The sequence below is a fragment of the Polypterus senegalus genome, chromosome 15 (genome assembly GCF_016835505.1).
Source record: "Polypterus senegalus isolate Bchr_013 chromosome 15, ASM1683550v1, whole genome shotgun sequence".
NCBI classification, from domain to species: domain Eukaryota; kingdom Metazoa; phylum Chordata; class Cladistia; order Polypteriformes; family Polypteridae; genus Polypterus; species Polypterus senegalus.
In genome coordinates, this window is record NC_053168.1 from 32,795,852 (window position 1) to 32,811,638 (window position 15,787).

Here is a 15,787-nt window from a genome sequence, read left to right on the forward strand (position 1 = left end):
TATATTGTGAATCTTTGAATACTTTGTAAATAATAAACTGAATATAAAATGTAAACAATAAGGAATGTAATCCCATGAGTTTAGGGTTGTGTCTAAAAGGCGGATTACACAGTGGATCAATGTGTCATCTTTTTACCCATCATGTACTGTATGGTACCAGGTTACTGGACGTGGTTAGCACTGCTTCTTCATAACCAGCTAGGACAGTTGAAATTTCAGTCTTCAGTTTTATTTCTCCACTGTTCCCTCACATCCAGAAGTTGTGTAACATTACCAAGTAGGTGAATGTGCCCTGTGATGCACTAACAGGGTTGGTTACTGCCTGATGTTGCTGGGAGAGGCACCAGCTCCCTGCAAATCTGTAATTAATACAAAGGATTCCGAAAATAAATGGATGTCACCAGATCCACAAAACCACCATCTTTTCCAAATGGCACACTTTTTGATGCAGATTTTTGTTTTTATTTTGGCAGTGAGGATATTTCTCATTCAAAGAGCACGACTCATCCGAGCTTCTGGCAAGAGCACATGCTTAAAAACTTTAAAAAAACTCTTCAAAATGCTGTGGTCAGAAACCACAAAGGTGTGGAATTTATGTTTTCCAAACCACATGTTTTAAAGCCCTTAATCCATTCTTAATCTGATTTTTTTCTATAAAATAACTTTAAATAATCTTATATTGCATAATATGTGGGAATTATTTGCATAAAATTTTTTTCAACAAATAATCATATTTTAAATTATTTGTGATTTTATAGAGGGTTGGAAAGAGCACAACTGTGTGAAGTTTCAAGGTCTTTGGTAAAACAAACTGTGTCTGGTAGTTATATATTTAGGTTTTTATAGCACTTGCTTTTGGAATTGCAGCATTTAACTTTTCTAGAATTTGAAGGAAATAATTTATGAAGGAATAAATAGTTTGATAGAGTAATACAAGGGACAGCAAAGTTTAGGCTTACAGTCTTGGCAAGCATTCCAAAGAAGAGGGTATTAAAATAATTAAAACATACAAAGTATATTTTTAAAGCTATAATTGTGTCAATGTTTCTTTTTGTGTTGAGTGTGCATTTTAAAAATAGGCAGCAATAACTCAAAATAGTATATACATTTAAAAGGTTGTGTCTATATTCGTAATGACTGTGTGAAAGCTTAGTAGTAGCATGGACAGCATTACAATTCAACATATTTTGAAAATGTTTTTCTGCTTAAATACGTTTATGTTCATTTCTGGAAGTTATTCTGCCTTTTTTTCATGGAGAACTTAATGACACCATTAAAATTCTTTTATAAATTAGGTTTAACAAGATTACAATTTATTTGCAATCTTGTTTTATGCTCTAGTGCTGCCATATTTCAGTACGTTGCTATGACTCATTGCTAGGGGCGTGGTTTTGGAGGGTGCGCCAGGTTGTGTCATTAGCACAGCAGTATATAAGCTGGCATTTTTATTAACGGCATCATCCTAGATTGTTGGATTATCTCCAAGTAGCCATTTATTAAAGCTAAGAAAGTATTCTCAGTTTATGGTCTTTTGTTTCTGAATTCCATCTTCGCCTAATGTTGCAAGCTTCAAGTGAGTATTTTGTTGCTATGTGTGTTTGTGTATTTATGAATCCAGCTTTCCATCAGTAGCTTTTGAAGGAAACTCAAAAAGTCTCGTAATTGTAGATGGTGTTGAAAACTGTATTCTATGATTTTTCAGGTAAGGAAGACTTGTTGATTATGCACATGTAAATAAGAATCTCAGTGTACTATGTACACATGATAATAATAACCCTATGAATCCTATCAGCATTTGTGTATTTTGCTTTCTTTTTTACATAATATCTTGTATTTTTTTTTTTTTAATAATTTTAACATTCAAAAAAAATATTAGTTTTGTTCATTCAGGCAGGGTTATTATATGGTTCCCATCTCCCATTTGAGATTTAGTGGCCTTGATAAGCAGACACAAGTAAGACTTTCACTGTACTCTAGATACGTACCACTAATTTTTCTTTACTCACTCATTTTCAGTTATTGGTACATGGCATCATTTGTGAATTCTTGGAGAATTTTGTTTTAGCATATATCAACAATACCTATATACCTATATTTTCAACTAAAACAAAACAAATCTAATGTTTGAGAAGTGCTACAGTTTTGCTTTGCTTAAGTGAAAGCAACTTCTTTGCTAATTGAGAAAAGGACAAATTTCACATCAATTAAATGATATTTATAGGAAATACAATATTTCATGGTAGCCTAATAATGAATTGAAGAAAAACAGAAGGAATGATTTTTGGCAAGAGTCATCTTTGGTTAAGCAGATGCCAAGATTCATAATCTATGTGAATTATAATGGAAGAGTTATAAGAACTTTGGTACCATATTTGTTAAAATATTACTGTTCTAACAATGATAACATACATATATATGAACATGCAGGTACTCTGCAGTTTCAACTGCCATGTTAAGCACCAATTGCTTTCAAGATGTCAAAGGAAAAGTTATCTAAAGCTCCTTTATTAAGACATCCACACCTGCTTCTTTATAAGGTCAAGATAGTCAGAATGTAAAAATAATAGAAATTTCACTTTTCTGTGAGGGTTAATTGACCTTTGCAGAACTTGTACTGATTAAGGCTGATGGTGTGAAAATTCCTACAGTAAATGAATCAAAGTTATGAAGAGAATGAGCATTGAAACGAAGAAGACAACTGAATAGGTTCAGTCACAAGACAAAAGTCAAAAAGGGCACGCAAACATTCAGAATACCAGAAGAATGACAAACAAAGCAAAAGTTTAGAATTTTAAATAACTAAATCAAATCACAGATACCAGGAGCTACATTACACTTTTATTTATCTTGCCGTGTTGCACTGTGCAGGTTAATCTGGAGAATTGTCAGCAATAAAAACAAAAAATGGTGATGCAATAAATAAATATATTAACAATAATAAACTTTTTTCAGGGCACAAAATAAAATTATAAAACCCAACCAGAAAGATGCTTTATAATAGAACTAGCAAAATACCCGCGCTTCGGGGTGGGAAAGTACTGCCTTAAAATTTTTATTAAGAAGAAATTTAAACCTTTTTAAACTGAGGGAAAATAAACCAATAATTATTTGTTAAGGATCTCTTTGTATACCACATTGTGAGTTCGGCCCTCCGGTTGTAATATGACCAAGCTGTGTGCTGAGCTTACTCTTGAGCATGCAACGTACAGTTGGCCATGTGAACAGTAATCTTGTTTCAAATCTCACAGCTTGGATTGCTGCTGTCATAATCGGTTTGAGTTTCATGGTTTGTTTCAATTACGACAGTATTTGTAGGACTTGTGTTGAAGTGACATTCGGCATCTGTCAAGCGTTGTAAGCATACAACCAGTTTCATCGATAACTTCACATAAACATCAAATTGTCCACTACTGAAATCGTCACCTGTGAGTCTAAGATGTTTAAGAGGCACTGGCAGTTGTCGAATGGTGTAAAATATTTGGCCATTTCGGTACAAGCGACAACCGAACAATTCAGCGGCAGCCATAAACTTACATGCAGAACCATAGGTGAAGGGCTTAAGCATTTCACTCTTATAGTGCTCCTGTGTAGTATAATTATCTCCTGTACCGTCATCAGTCCACACCTTGAACCTGTCCCAGTCATTCAATACATAAGACACAATGTTCCTCCGGATATCAAGAGTGAGCCTGATATGGCCGTGCAATATGTAACACAGAGAATGGAAAAGGTAGGTGCCATCTCCGGGCATGGAAACCACTCGGTAAGTGACAGTTCTTTGATCGATGGTGATCACCTCGATAGACATGTTAATGGGGGTACAGTTGGAATGATAAAGGAAATGGGTACCTGAACAATGTAAAGTAAGTCCAAAATGCCTAAAAAATAACTATAATCGTAATAAACGAACAATAAAACAGCGGAGAAGCTGTGGATTAAATAAAAAGGTTTTAGGTTTCAGCTGGAAGCAAGGAAGGGAATGTAGAGACCGGAGCGACGAACGGCCTTATATAGGCAGGCAGCTAACAACGTGGGAGGCGTTGCGATGGGGGACCCAACGCCGCCTCACACGGTGACCGAGCTGCAGGCTATGGACGTATATATGTACGTAAGTAGGATTCAGTTAGTATTGGGAACCCGCGTACCAAATTTCTTGAAGATGGGCCCATAAGTAACAAAGACCGTTGAAAAGTTCAATATGGCGGCCGACAGTGGTATCATACCACCGAAATAAGTACGTACATTGGTTTTGGTTAGCGCAGGGAAGCCGCCTACCAAATTTCATGAAGATGGGGCCATAAATAAGAAAGTTCAACATGGCAGACGTTGACGACTGTTATGACCGTTACGCATAGAATTTCGAAATGAAACCTGCCTAACTTTTGTAAGTAAGCTGTAAGGAATGAGCCTGCCAAATTTCAGCCTTCTACCTACACGGGAAGTTGGAGAATTAGTGGCGTTGGAAAGTTCAATATGGCGGCTGAGAGTGGCATCATACCACCAAAATAAATATGTGCAGTAATCCCTCCTTGATTTCGGGGGTTGCGTTCCAGATCCCCCCGCGATAGATGAAAATCCGCGAAGTAGAAACCATATGTTTGTGTAGTTATTTTTATATATTTTAAGCCCTTATAAACTCTCCCACACTGTTAACATTATTAGAGCCCTCTAGGCATGAATTAACACCCTTTAGTCAAAAGTTTAAACTGTGCTCCATGACAAGACAGAGATGACAGTTCTTACTCACAATTAAAAAAATGCTAATATATCTTCTCTTCAAAGGAGTGCGCGCATCAGGAGCAGAGAATTTCAGAGAGAGAGAGAGAGAGCGTTCGCTAAGAAAAACAAACAATCAAAAAATCAAAACGTGCTTTTGTGCTTTTAAGTATGCCGAAGTACCGCAATAAGGCGGCATTTTTTAGAGGAGCATCCGTATCCTCTAGGCAAACAGCCTCTGTGCAAACAGCCCCTCTGTTCACACCCCCTCCATCATGGAGAGAGAGTGAGAGAGACATAGAAAAGCAAACAATCAAGCACCGCGCGGGAAGCATATCATATATCATTGAGGAGTTTTAGTTAATATGTAATACATGCTCCGATTGGGTAGCTTCTAAGCCATCCGCCAATAGCATCCATTGTATGAAATCAACTGGGCAAACAAACTGAGGAAGCATGTACCGTAAATTAAAAGACCCATTGTCCGCAGAAATCCGCGAACCAGCAAAAAATCTGTGATATATATTTAGATATGCTTACATTTAAAAACCGCAATAGAGTGAAGCCGTGAAAGTCGAAGCGCGATGTAGCGAGGGATCACTGTACATTGGTTTCGGTTAGCGCAGGGAAGCCGCCTACCAAATTTCATGAAGATGGGGCCATAAATAAGAAAGTTCAACATGGCGGACATTGTCGACCGTTATGACTGTTATGTGTAGAATTTCGAAACGAAACCTGCTTAACTTTTGTAAGTAAGCTGTAAGGAATGAGCCTGCCAAATTTCAGCCTTCTACCTACACGGGAAGTTGGAGAATTATTGATGAGTGAGTGAGTGAGTCAGTGAGGGCTTTGCCTTTTATTAGTATAGATAGTTAATAAGGAAAAACTTAATTCCAGGTCAGGTCAGGTTGGGGAGCATACACTGGTGCAATACATTGCCGCACCCACCACACGATGAAACAGCTCAGGATCCTGGTTGGCAACCCCCCCAGGCAGACACACATGCCAGTCTCAGCCTCCGGAAATGACCCTCTATCTGCCACAGCCAGGTGTTAGGTGGGCGACCCCTCGGCCTGGTCAAGCCACTCGAGTCCTCAACAATGAGGATCCTACGAGCTGGGTCACCCTCAGGGAATCGCGGCACATGACCGTAGTGCCGTAACTGATGTTCCCTCACAATGCAGGTAATGTGCCTCATTCGGGACTCCATGAGCAACTGCTCATTCGAAACAAAGTCAAACCAATGGTACCCAAGGACTTTCTGGAGAGAGACAGTACCAAAGGAGTCCAGTCTTCATCTCAGGTCACTGGATAGTGTCCATGTCTCACAACCATATAGCAGAACAGGAAGCACCAGGACTCTAAAGACTTGGACCTTCATCCTTTTGCATAGATATCGGGAGTGCCACACAACCCTTCCCAGCGACCTCATGACCCCCCATGCTCTCCCAATCCGTCTACTGATTTCACAGGAAGAGTCACCAGAGACATGAATGTCACTGCTGAGGTAAGTAAACCTCTCGACAAGGTCAACACTCTCTCCACAAACAGACACACTGCTGATGGCTGTGCCCAAGAGGTCATTGAAGGCCTGATCTTGGTTTTTATTCAGGACACTCGCAAGCCCAGACACTCAGACTCCTCACTCAGTCTCTCAAGTGCCCCGATCAGAGCCCCCAACTGACTCCATGAACAGCACAAACTATCACAAAAACATATATTGTAAAAACCCCACAAGAGGAAAGATGACTGTGAGCCCTTGGCTTGTATTTAAGGGCAAAAGAAAGAAACTTTTATCAATCCAAGACTTTAAAAAATGGCACAATATAAAAAGCCTTCAAAAGAGCAAAAAAAGTTCACAATGGAGTTGCCTACAAGGCAATATTAAGCAAGCAAAGTCCCGATACACAATTTGATCAATCAGAAGCCTTACATCATAGCAGTAAGGTTAAAGCAGCCATAAAATCAACCCACAATACTCACAACACGCAATTTTAAAGAAATGAATCCCAACTCCTGGACCTTCTCAGCTTAATTAAATAGCCAGAGGGAAGGCTCAGGAGTGGTGGCATCAGAGTGGACCCACTCTTGGGGCTTCACCCACAAAGAACAGGGAACAAAACTATATTTAAAGAGACAGTACACTATCCGAAAATCACATAGAAAACCAACAGAAATAACAAAAGACATGAGAAATTATTCAAAATTAACAAAAACCCTAGTAAAATATAAAATACACTGAACTTCATCCTGATACATGACAGACATGGCATCAAGCAGCTGTTATCTGGCCTCTCTGACTTACGTACTGTATCTGTATTTCTGTTGCCAGTCTGTTATATTTTGTTTCTTGTTTCATTTACACTAATCCTTTGCTTTGGGCTCTCCATTGTCTTGCAGCTTCTGCTATAATTTAGTTTAACAGTCTTAACTTTACTACATGTTATTGTGTGCTCTACTGTTCATAGCCTCCATTCTCTGCTCTCACCACATGTCCCTATTAGAATCTTGAATTCTAATTCAGCCTTCCTTAATAACTTTTCTTCCTCTGACCCAATGAGCTAAAAATATCAGCTGTTAACCAATTCCTGCTACCAAACCACAGAATGAGATTCCCATGGCCGTCCAAACTGCTTCCAGTCTACTTCACAAAATACACCAGGCCTGTTTGGGCTGCTGAATGTCTACAGCTTACTTTCACCTCATCAAGTATTAACTAAATGTAGTTTTATTGCAATAGTAATTGACATTGAGCCTTGGGAATAGGAATGACTGTGGTACTAAGCCTTTGTGCCCTACTTCAAAGTTTATTTCTCTCTTTCTTTGTTTACAGCTTTGCTTAACAGTATGTGCAGCGTGTTGGCTTTTGTAACTGACCTTTGATAAAGGTATCTGTTAAAATGCATTAATAACACGAAGAAGAAGAACCTTGGATTATCATATCTAGCTTACAAACCCGTCTCCTTCCTTTTTTTCAAGTTTATTAAGATGCTGCATCTGTCATCCTCTCAAGATCCTGTTACATCAACAGCAAATAACAGCAGGCTGGCAACCTAATAAACAAAATGAAGCACTTATTCTTGGACAATCAAAATCATTATCTGCCTATCTATTATATAGTGCCTTTCCTATCTATCTATCTATCTATCTATCTACAGTGCCTATAAAAGCCCTTGGACCTTTTCAAATTTTATTTTTTATTATATAAGACTAGGGGGTTTCGCTCGCCCACCCCCCTGAGCCAGCAATATGTGGCAACCACTTTGTGTCTCTGCCGCTCGTGTTGTGAAGAGGGGGGCTGAACGCACCCAAGGATACGTGATCGCTCCTTCAACACCCTCCTCTTAAACGGTGATACAATGGGAAACACATACAGTTGGTTTTTTTACCTCCTCTTTGCTTTGTCAGCTGCTGGCTTGCTGCTGCTGCCGTGCCGCATGATCTGCATTTCATGAGGTTCACTTCTCTCATATTACCTATGTTCATATATTCAATGTTTTTTTGCTTTTACCTTCTCATTAATATCGCATTGAATTTTGATTCCGTGTTTGGAATTATATCGTGACAAAGCAACGTATGACTGCCCGTGAGGGAATATCGTTTCTTTCTCTCTACAGGAAATGTGTCTGACATAACCACACAGGATTTTTCAAATCTCTTTGCATAAGCTCTTGTCATCTCGCGGGACATGAAATTGTCTCTGAGACAATCACGTCTTGTCTCCTTCCAAGATTTTTTTTTATAATAGAGAGTGGACTTAATGTGGCCTTGTAACACTGATTAACAGAAAAGCTCTTTAATACCAAAGTAAAGCAGATTTCTGCCAAGTGATTTAAGTTAATTATAAATATAAAACACAAAATAATTGATCACATGCATATTCATTCCCTTCAAGTCACTATGTAGTAGCTGTACCTTTGGCAGCCATTCAAGTGTCACAGTGAGGATGGTGTGTTTTTGATAATATGCAGTATTTGCATCTCACCAAACATGGTATTTACGATAATGACCAGAAAGCTCAATTTTGGTTTCATCTGACCATAAAAGTGTCTCTCAATGTCTCCCATGTGCCTTACGACAAACTCCAACATTTTTCTTTGCACTTTTCCCATAAAGCTGTGACTGGTAAAGCACTCACACAACAATTGTTGTTTGCACAGCCTCAACCATCTTATCCTAGCTTGAAACTTCTTCAAACTTCTCAAAGGTACCTTGAATCCCCCCTCACTAGTTGTCCTCTTGCATGATCACTCATCATTTGTGGACAGTCTGCTTTAGGCAGATTTACAGCTGTGCTCCTTCCTAACTCTGTACTCCTCACTGATTTAACTGGACTCCAAGGGATATTCAGTGATTTGGATATTTTCTTGCCTCCATCCCCTGACTTGTATGCTCTAATAAAGACCATGCCACTGCGTGCCCTGAAGTATGCACATGGAAATGATGTCACATTGTAACATAGCTAATTCAAATGGAGAAGCCATTAAAGTTACCAATGGCAATGCCTTTGAAAGGTGATTCCAAAAGTGAACAAAGTCCCAATCCAAAATCAAAGAGGTGAAGTCAAAAAAGAGAGTATTGGTTTAAAAAAATCGAGTAAAGCCCAATAACAATAACGACAAAAGAAACTCGTCACCACCAGCAGCTAATTAACAATGAACTGCAAGCTACTGTTGCTTGTTCTCAGCCTTTATAGATCTGTGGGCAGTCCCTTGACGGTGATGGACAGGTGGCCCCACCTCTTGAGGAACCACCCATGAAACACAAGGAACTCAGCAGTATACACATTGACCTAAAGAAATTAAATAATCAGCACTGTTAACACAGAAAATTAACAAAATAAACATAAAAACAGCATTTGAAACAAGCTGACAGTACAACAATTTCATGTTCATTTAGTTTTTGCATTTTTATTTAAGTAAATAAAATCTATATTATGTTATTAATAATTTTTACTTTCTCGTATACGAAGTATAGGAAAAGTATTGTAATCGTCCAAAAATTCAATGTCGAGATTTCGATTAATCTCTGAGTTTTAGACCTCCCTGACTTTCTCGTATACGAAGTATAGGGAAAGTATTGGAATCCTCCAAAAATTCCTTTTTTGAGATTTTGATGAATCTCGATGTTTTAGACCTCCCTGATTCCGAAAATATGATTTTTGTAATTATGTCTGTGTGTCTGTCTGTGTGTGAGTGTATTTAAGCACGATAACTTGTGTACGCTTTCACTTAGGTCAACCAAATTTTGCAAACAAGTATTAGGTACAAAATGTAGATTTCTATCAACTTTTGGGCTATTTCCACTAACCGGAAGTATTACTTTACCTTTTATTCATGCAGCTGCAGAGTTCGATTTATTCAACTTTACTTTTATAATAATTGTTCAATATATTATTAATTTGATTTGATTTGTTGTTGATGTTTCTTTAAAGTACATAATATAACAATATAATAATTGTCTTGCGGTTTATTCCTCAAATATCCATCCCCATATCTGAGTATACGAGAAAGTCTAGGGGAGAACACTCCCGATTTTTTGGTTTTGTCTTTATAGTTTTTGTGATTTTCTGACTTATTTGAATTCCATGTAGTGTTGTTTGTGATCTGCCCTGTGTTGTGAATGTGCTGACATTATTAGATGGGATGGACTGTATTCCTTCACCCAGCCAGGAAGCCAGAATTAAAGACAAACCAAGTGGATGAAGGAGCATCCTGAACAGGATGGGTGCTGCTCCCTGTCTTAGTCTTGAGGCAGGGATAATGGATAGACAGACAGAGACAACCTCCCATTACTAAATGTTCCACCAGTGTGCAAGATGGGAGTCATAGTTCGGAAGGGCAGCCCTGTTGGGTCCCAGGATGGTGCTGGAGGGCGCTGCCAGGAGAGGACTTGTGTGTTTTATGGAGGTTTGACCTGACCTGGTAGTGCTTCCTGGGTACAATGCTGTAGCGTCAGAAAAGAAAAAGGGGCAAGATTGGTGTTGAACTCACTGCAGATGTTAACCCTTCATAACATGCCAGCTTTGTCGGCAGCATGCCATTGGCTGTCAATAAAAAGGGCAAGCAGGACTTCGCTAGGAGATTGCCGCTCAGTTGGCAAATGTGACAAAGGGTGTGTAGTTTAATACGGTGCAGCGTATGTTAAATCTGAAAGACATGTAATGTGACATCGGCTTTAGTGAACTTACGTAATCCAGTTCAGGGTAGAGGGGTTGAAGGTAGCATTGGGTGGAGGACAGGAAGCAACTCTGGATGCATCACAGGGCACAGGCCTTTATTAATCCACAGTCACGAACATTTCCAGAGCCACCAAATAACCTATATACTGTACAGAATAATAAACAGTTCGAAAGATCTGAAACAAGCTCCATTTACATTACTACTTTGAAGGAAGGCAACATAAACAAAGCAGTGTGACCGTCCCAAAACATATTATCTGGCACTGATGTGAGCCTCCCATTCACACAGGCAAAGCAGGACTTGGTAGGCAGTTTGTATGTCTGTACTTACCTACACTGTGTTGGCCAGTAAACCAGAAGGGAGCTCCCACCAGCCAGTGCACCTATTGTGGAAAAATAGAAAACCCTCTCATTTGTAAATCTTTTTCAATAAAATCTTCAGCTAAATAAATGTGTATAACCTGTTTCGATATAATTTTTCAAGCAGTTCTCCAAATGGTTTCATTGATAAAGGGATCAGAGGAAGGAGCCTCAGTCAGAGGCAAGCTACTGGGAGACATCTGGCCAGCAGATGACTAAGCAACACTGCCATGTTAGAAAGTCTGTCCATAGACAGTGATGGATGATCTGAGATTCGCTAGTAAAAAGGGTGACAGAAGAATCAACAACAAGTTGTCAAAGGTAATGAGGATCTCCAGGAAACAAAGAGGAGCAGGTGCCAAAGTTCAGATTCTTAGGTGTACTGATTAGAGGCCATGAGCAGTTGGAGCTGAGGTGAAATTAGAAAAGGTGGAGGCTGACAGGAAATTTAGAGAGGTACAGTGGCACAGTTGGAGGGCAATACACACAACTGGGAAAAATCGTTGTTTCAGAAATGTCAGGAGCTTAGTATGGAACAAAAGACCCCCAAAGTGCGGTCATCTTTTACTTGAGCTACTGTTGTGCTCTAGTCTAAATTAGAGCCTAACATCTGCGAGTGGTAAGCGATAATGCCAGTTTATTATGTGGCTGCAGCTACATACTTTAGAATCCGCAAGCAATCTAGCATTAAGTAATGGCTCCCCTTGAACTTGTCTCAGATGAAGCCGCCGTTTCGGGTTCCAGCAGGAGGTCATCAAAAGAGGCATTTACAGTTAGAATATCAACAAAGCAAAGTCTCATGGGTGACCTATCCACACAGGAGGGAGATGAGGGAGAAGGAAGGAATAGGATTTAAAACACTTTCCTGCTATTTGCTTCCTTTAATTTCTTGATTGATAACAAACTTTATTCACCCTAATGAATTAATGAAAAACACAGAAAAGAAAAATATTATTGCAATTTATTTTACACCAAGGATGATTGACATTAATTTAGAAATTTGTTGAATTCTAAGACTAACAAGAGCACCAGGTATATTTCATGACACAGGTGACATAGCCAGTGTGTTCTCAGGACAGCCACACAAAGATACTGAACCAGTCCTGGCACTGATTGTCTATAAATGAACACACACTTCAATGGCGAAATGTTGAGACAGAATTACACCCAATAGCCCTGAGTTTGAGGGGAACCAAATTAGGCAATAGCGGTATGGGAGTCAGTACTGGATGGATATTCTTCACTTTTGTCTTTCCATGTCTCATGAGTTTTGTGGTTCAACAAAATTCGTCAAAGCTCCTTTCACAGCAAATTTGCTGAGGTCAAAGGTGATTTTGTTTATCAAATTTTATACTGAAAATTTGCCATATGGCCGGATCAGACAAGCTTGATGCTTTGCCAGTGTAACATCATAGAGCTGTGTCAGCCATGTTGAATAGGGATGTCACAACTCGATCTTCTCTTGCTGCCTAATTACTGTCACGTAAGCACAGAAGTTTCATGTAATAAGCTTACTTCATCTCACACTTTACTGCACTGCCTGATCTGCTTTGTGCATGAGTGAATAATTTATAGTGCACAAACACAGGCATGATGTCACTGCAAGATCACTAATCCAGCTGGATTTGCACTCTGCAAGTGTTTCAAAATAAAGTAGGGGTATATTAGCTGACCATAATGAGAATATGAAATATGTCATTGTTTGTGTCATGACTGCTCTGTGAAGCACATTATGCTCCTTGCTGTGTAGTACAGGTCTGGCTGTGACAGCGACAGCTCATAACACTGAGCCATAGCATCACAGACTGTGTGGGTGTTAGTTGTCAAAGTGTTAGGAGCTCAGGAGATGAAGGGAGAGATAAAGGCCTCTCAGTATTGTGGGCGCAGAGTATATCATTTTATCTTAGGGAGGCCCAGTGGCACAGTGGTTAGCACTGCTGCCTGTAACGATGCGGGTCCTGCTCCATGCTTCCATCTCCGTTGTAGGAGCCCCTTCGAACCGTCTGTAATGTAACCGGATGATCTGGATGAATTAGGACACCAAGCAAAGCAAGGGCAAGGTGCGAAGAGTGCTTTTATTAAAAATGAACAAAACAAATCCAAAGAGTGTTAAAAAGAAAGTGCAGTGCTTCAAAAATCAATAAATAAATAATCCATTAAAAACAGAATGAAAATGTGGAGGTTAAAATCCCAATAAATAAATCCTTTAAAATGAGGTTAAAAACAAGGGCAGGAGGCAGTCCTTTAAAAATAAAACCGGGTGCCTTCTTGAGCTGGCGGCTCCCCTGCTTCTCCCATTCAGGCCCTGCAACAGGGGAGTCGCATTACCTGCAGCTGACCTTCTCCTTCTGCTGGTCTGGTAGCTTCCCGATCCCTGGCTTCGTTCAGCTCCTCCACACTGAGACCTCGGTTCTCCAGCGACCAGGGCGCTCACGCTGGGGCTTCAACCTCCCAAGCCTCCGCAGCCTTATGTGGCGAGCTAAACCACCTTCTGGTCACTCCTGCTCCTCATAAGCGCTCAGCAGGAGCGACCACTTTTTTCTGGCCCCAAGTGTCGGCCAGACACTCTACTAAGGGGCACTTCTCCCAGCTGCTCCGACTCCCTTCGCCTCCTGCCTTCTTCGCCCTTATCTCTTTAAAGGCTGAATATTTTTTCCAAAAAACGCAGCTTTCTGAAAAGCACCCAAAGCAAGGGTCTCACACATAAATTGATATAAAATATCAGTTGCTGGGTGCTGTGGCTGCCAGTTCACAGTCTTGTGGCACGAGCTGCTCATGGGTGGCATGATGGCTTTGCATGATGGGAGCTTGACAAGGATGGCAGCAGCAGTCGCGGGCGCAGTGCAATGCAATCTGCTTTGTATCTCGTGTCATTATGAGTGGCAGTCTTCATCAACACAAATGTGTTCGGCACCACAATTAGCTGGATTTTGATCAACTGATGCCGGTACCTCACTTTTGTTTTTCGATATCCATCTCTAGATCAGTTGCATCAAAATCAGAGTCTGACAAGTCAGAGTCTAATTCAGCGATAATATACAAAACAGCATACACCGAGTGTTTTGTTTTGTGAATTCGATTCAATCTCTTGCCAGATGTCGATGCCATTCATGTCATTTTTTTGCACTTCACTACTCCCACAAGCGCAGGGAATCTCGATCAAACCAACAAAGCTAACTCTTCTTCTAGCAAAGACAGTCGAACTTAAACATTACGGTGAGTTTTGTCACCATTTGTAGTTGCTTACTGGCTCTCAAGCCCTCCTTGCTGACAAAGTCGACATCCGTCCTGAAAGAGTTAACCTCTGTTCTTTTCTTTCAGTTTTCTTTCTTTTTTCTTCCTCCCTCCGCATTTGCGCTTCTCCTTTTTATAATGGGGATGTGGCACAGGTGCAGCAATTAGCAGCTCCCAGCATCAATCACAGACATGGGCGATCCCACACCTGTGGACTTCAGTATGGAAACGCCAAAGCCTGCTTTGCGCCTGGGGACCGCTCCAGCCACACTACCATGCCCCTTTGTATAAGCCGCGAGTGCGGTGATTATTTATTTAAAAGGTCGCCTTTTCTTCTAAGCCACTTACCCGCTATACCACACTGCCTCACAGCTCTTTCACATTGGCTTCAATGCATTTCAACAAGTCTGCCAAAATTCCAGAATATTTCCATGTTTCACCAAAATTAAAGTAAAGAGAATTCAATCGGTTCACTCATCACTCCTCGTGAGGTTTACTAGTAAAATGGAGGAGCTACACCAAACACCAAAACATACTATACCTACACGTACGGAGGGCTTTGAATTCAATTCCATATATCAACAGATTAATTAAGGGCTAAATATGTTCTCTTAAGAAATGAAGGAATCAATTAAAACATCCAAAAATTGACTTGCCATCTGTAAGAGCCATTTTCCTAGTTCTATAAGATTCGTAAATATCTTACTAGATGATAATCCATAATCTATGGGAGGTTCCAAAAACCCCCGTAAGTAGAATTGTATTGGTATATTCTTGCCATTTCTAACAGCTTTGAGTAAACATTATAGTTCAGTTAGTGACAGCCTTGCCATGAGTAAGGTGTGGAAGACATAAGGTTTTAAACCATGCCATCCGGCCTACAGGCCTTTTGAGTGTGTGAAGTAAATATGTAAGAAAACAGCACTTAATTTATGTGCTGTGCCGTACGTTTAAAGCGTACAGAAGAAGAATCTAGGAATCTTTAAGTATATAAGCAGTTAAGAATCTTTAAGTAAAGAAGAAGAAATAAAGAACTTTTAAGTAGAGAAATAACTAAAGTGTCTCAAGAAAAGCTAAGTTTAGAGAAGATACATTTTTCCTTTTTTTTATGTGTGTAACTATTTTTTCTTTTATTCTTGTGTGGATTATTTGCTTTTAATTTTCACTAAATATTTTTAAAACAATCTTTTGGACTGTGAGATTTCTTTCGGCACGCATTTTACCTGTGCTTGACCCTACTTTACATTTCGGCGGCTACACCATCTATTATTTGTTTCCTCTTATGTAACAAGACCT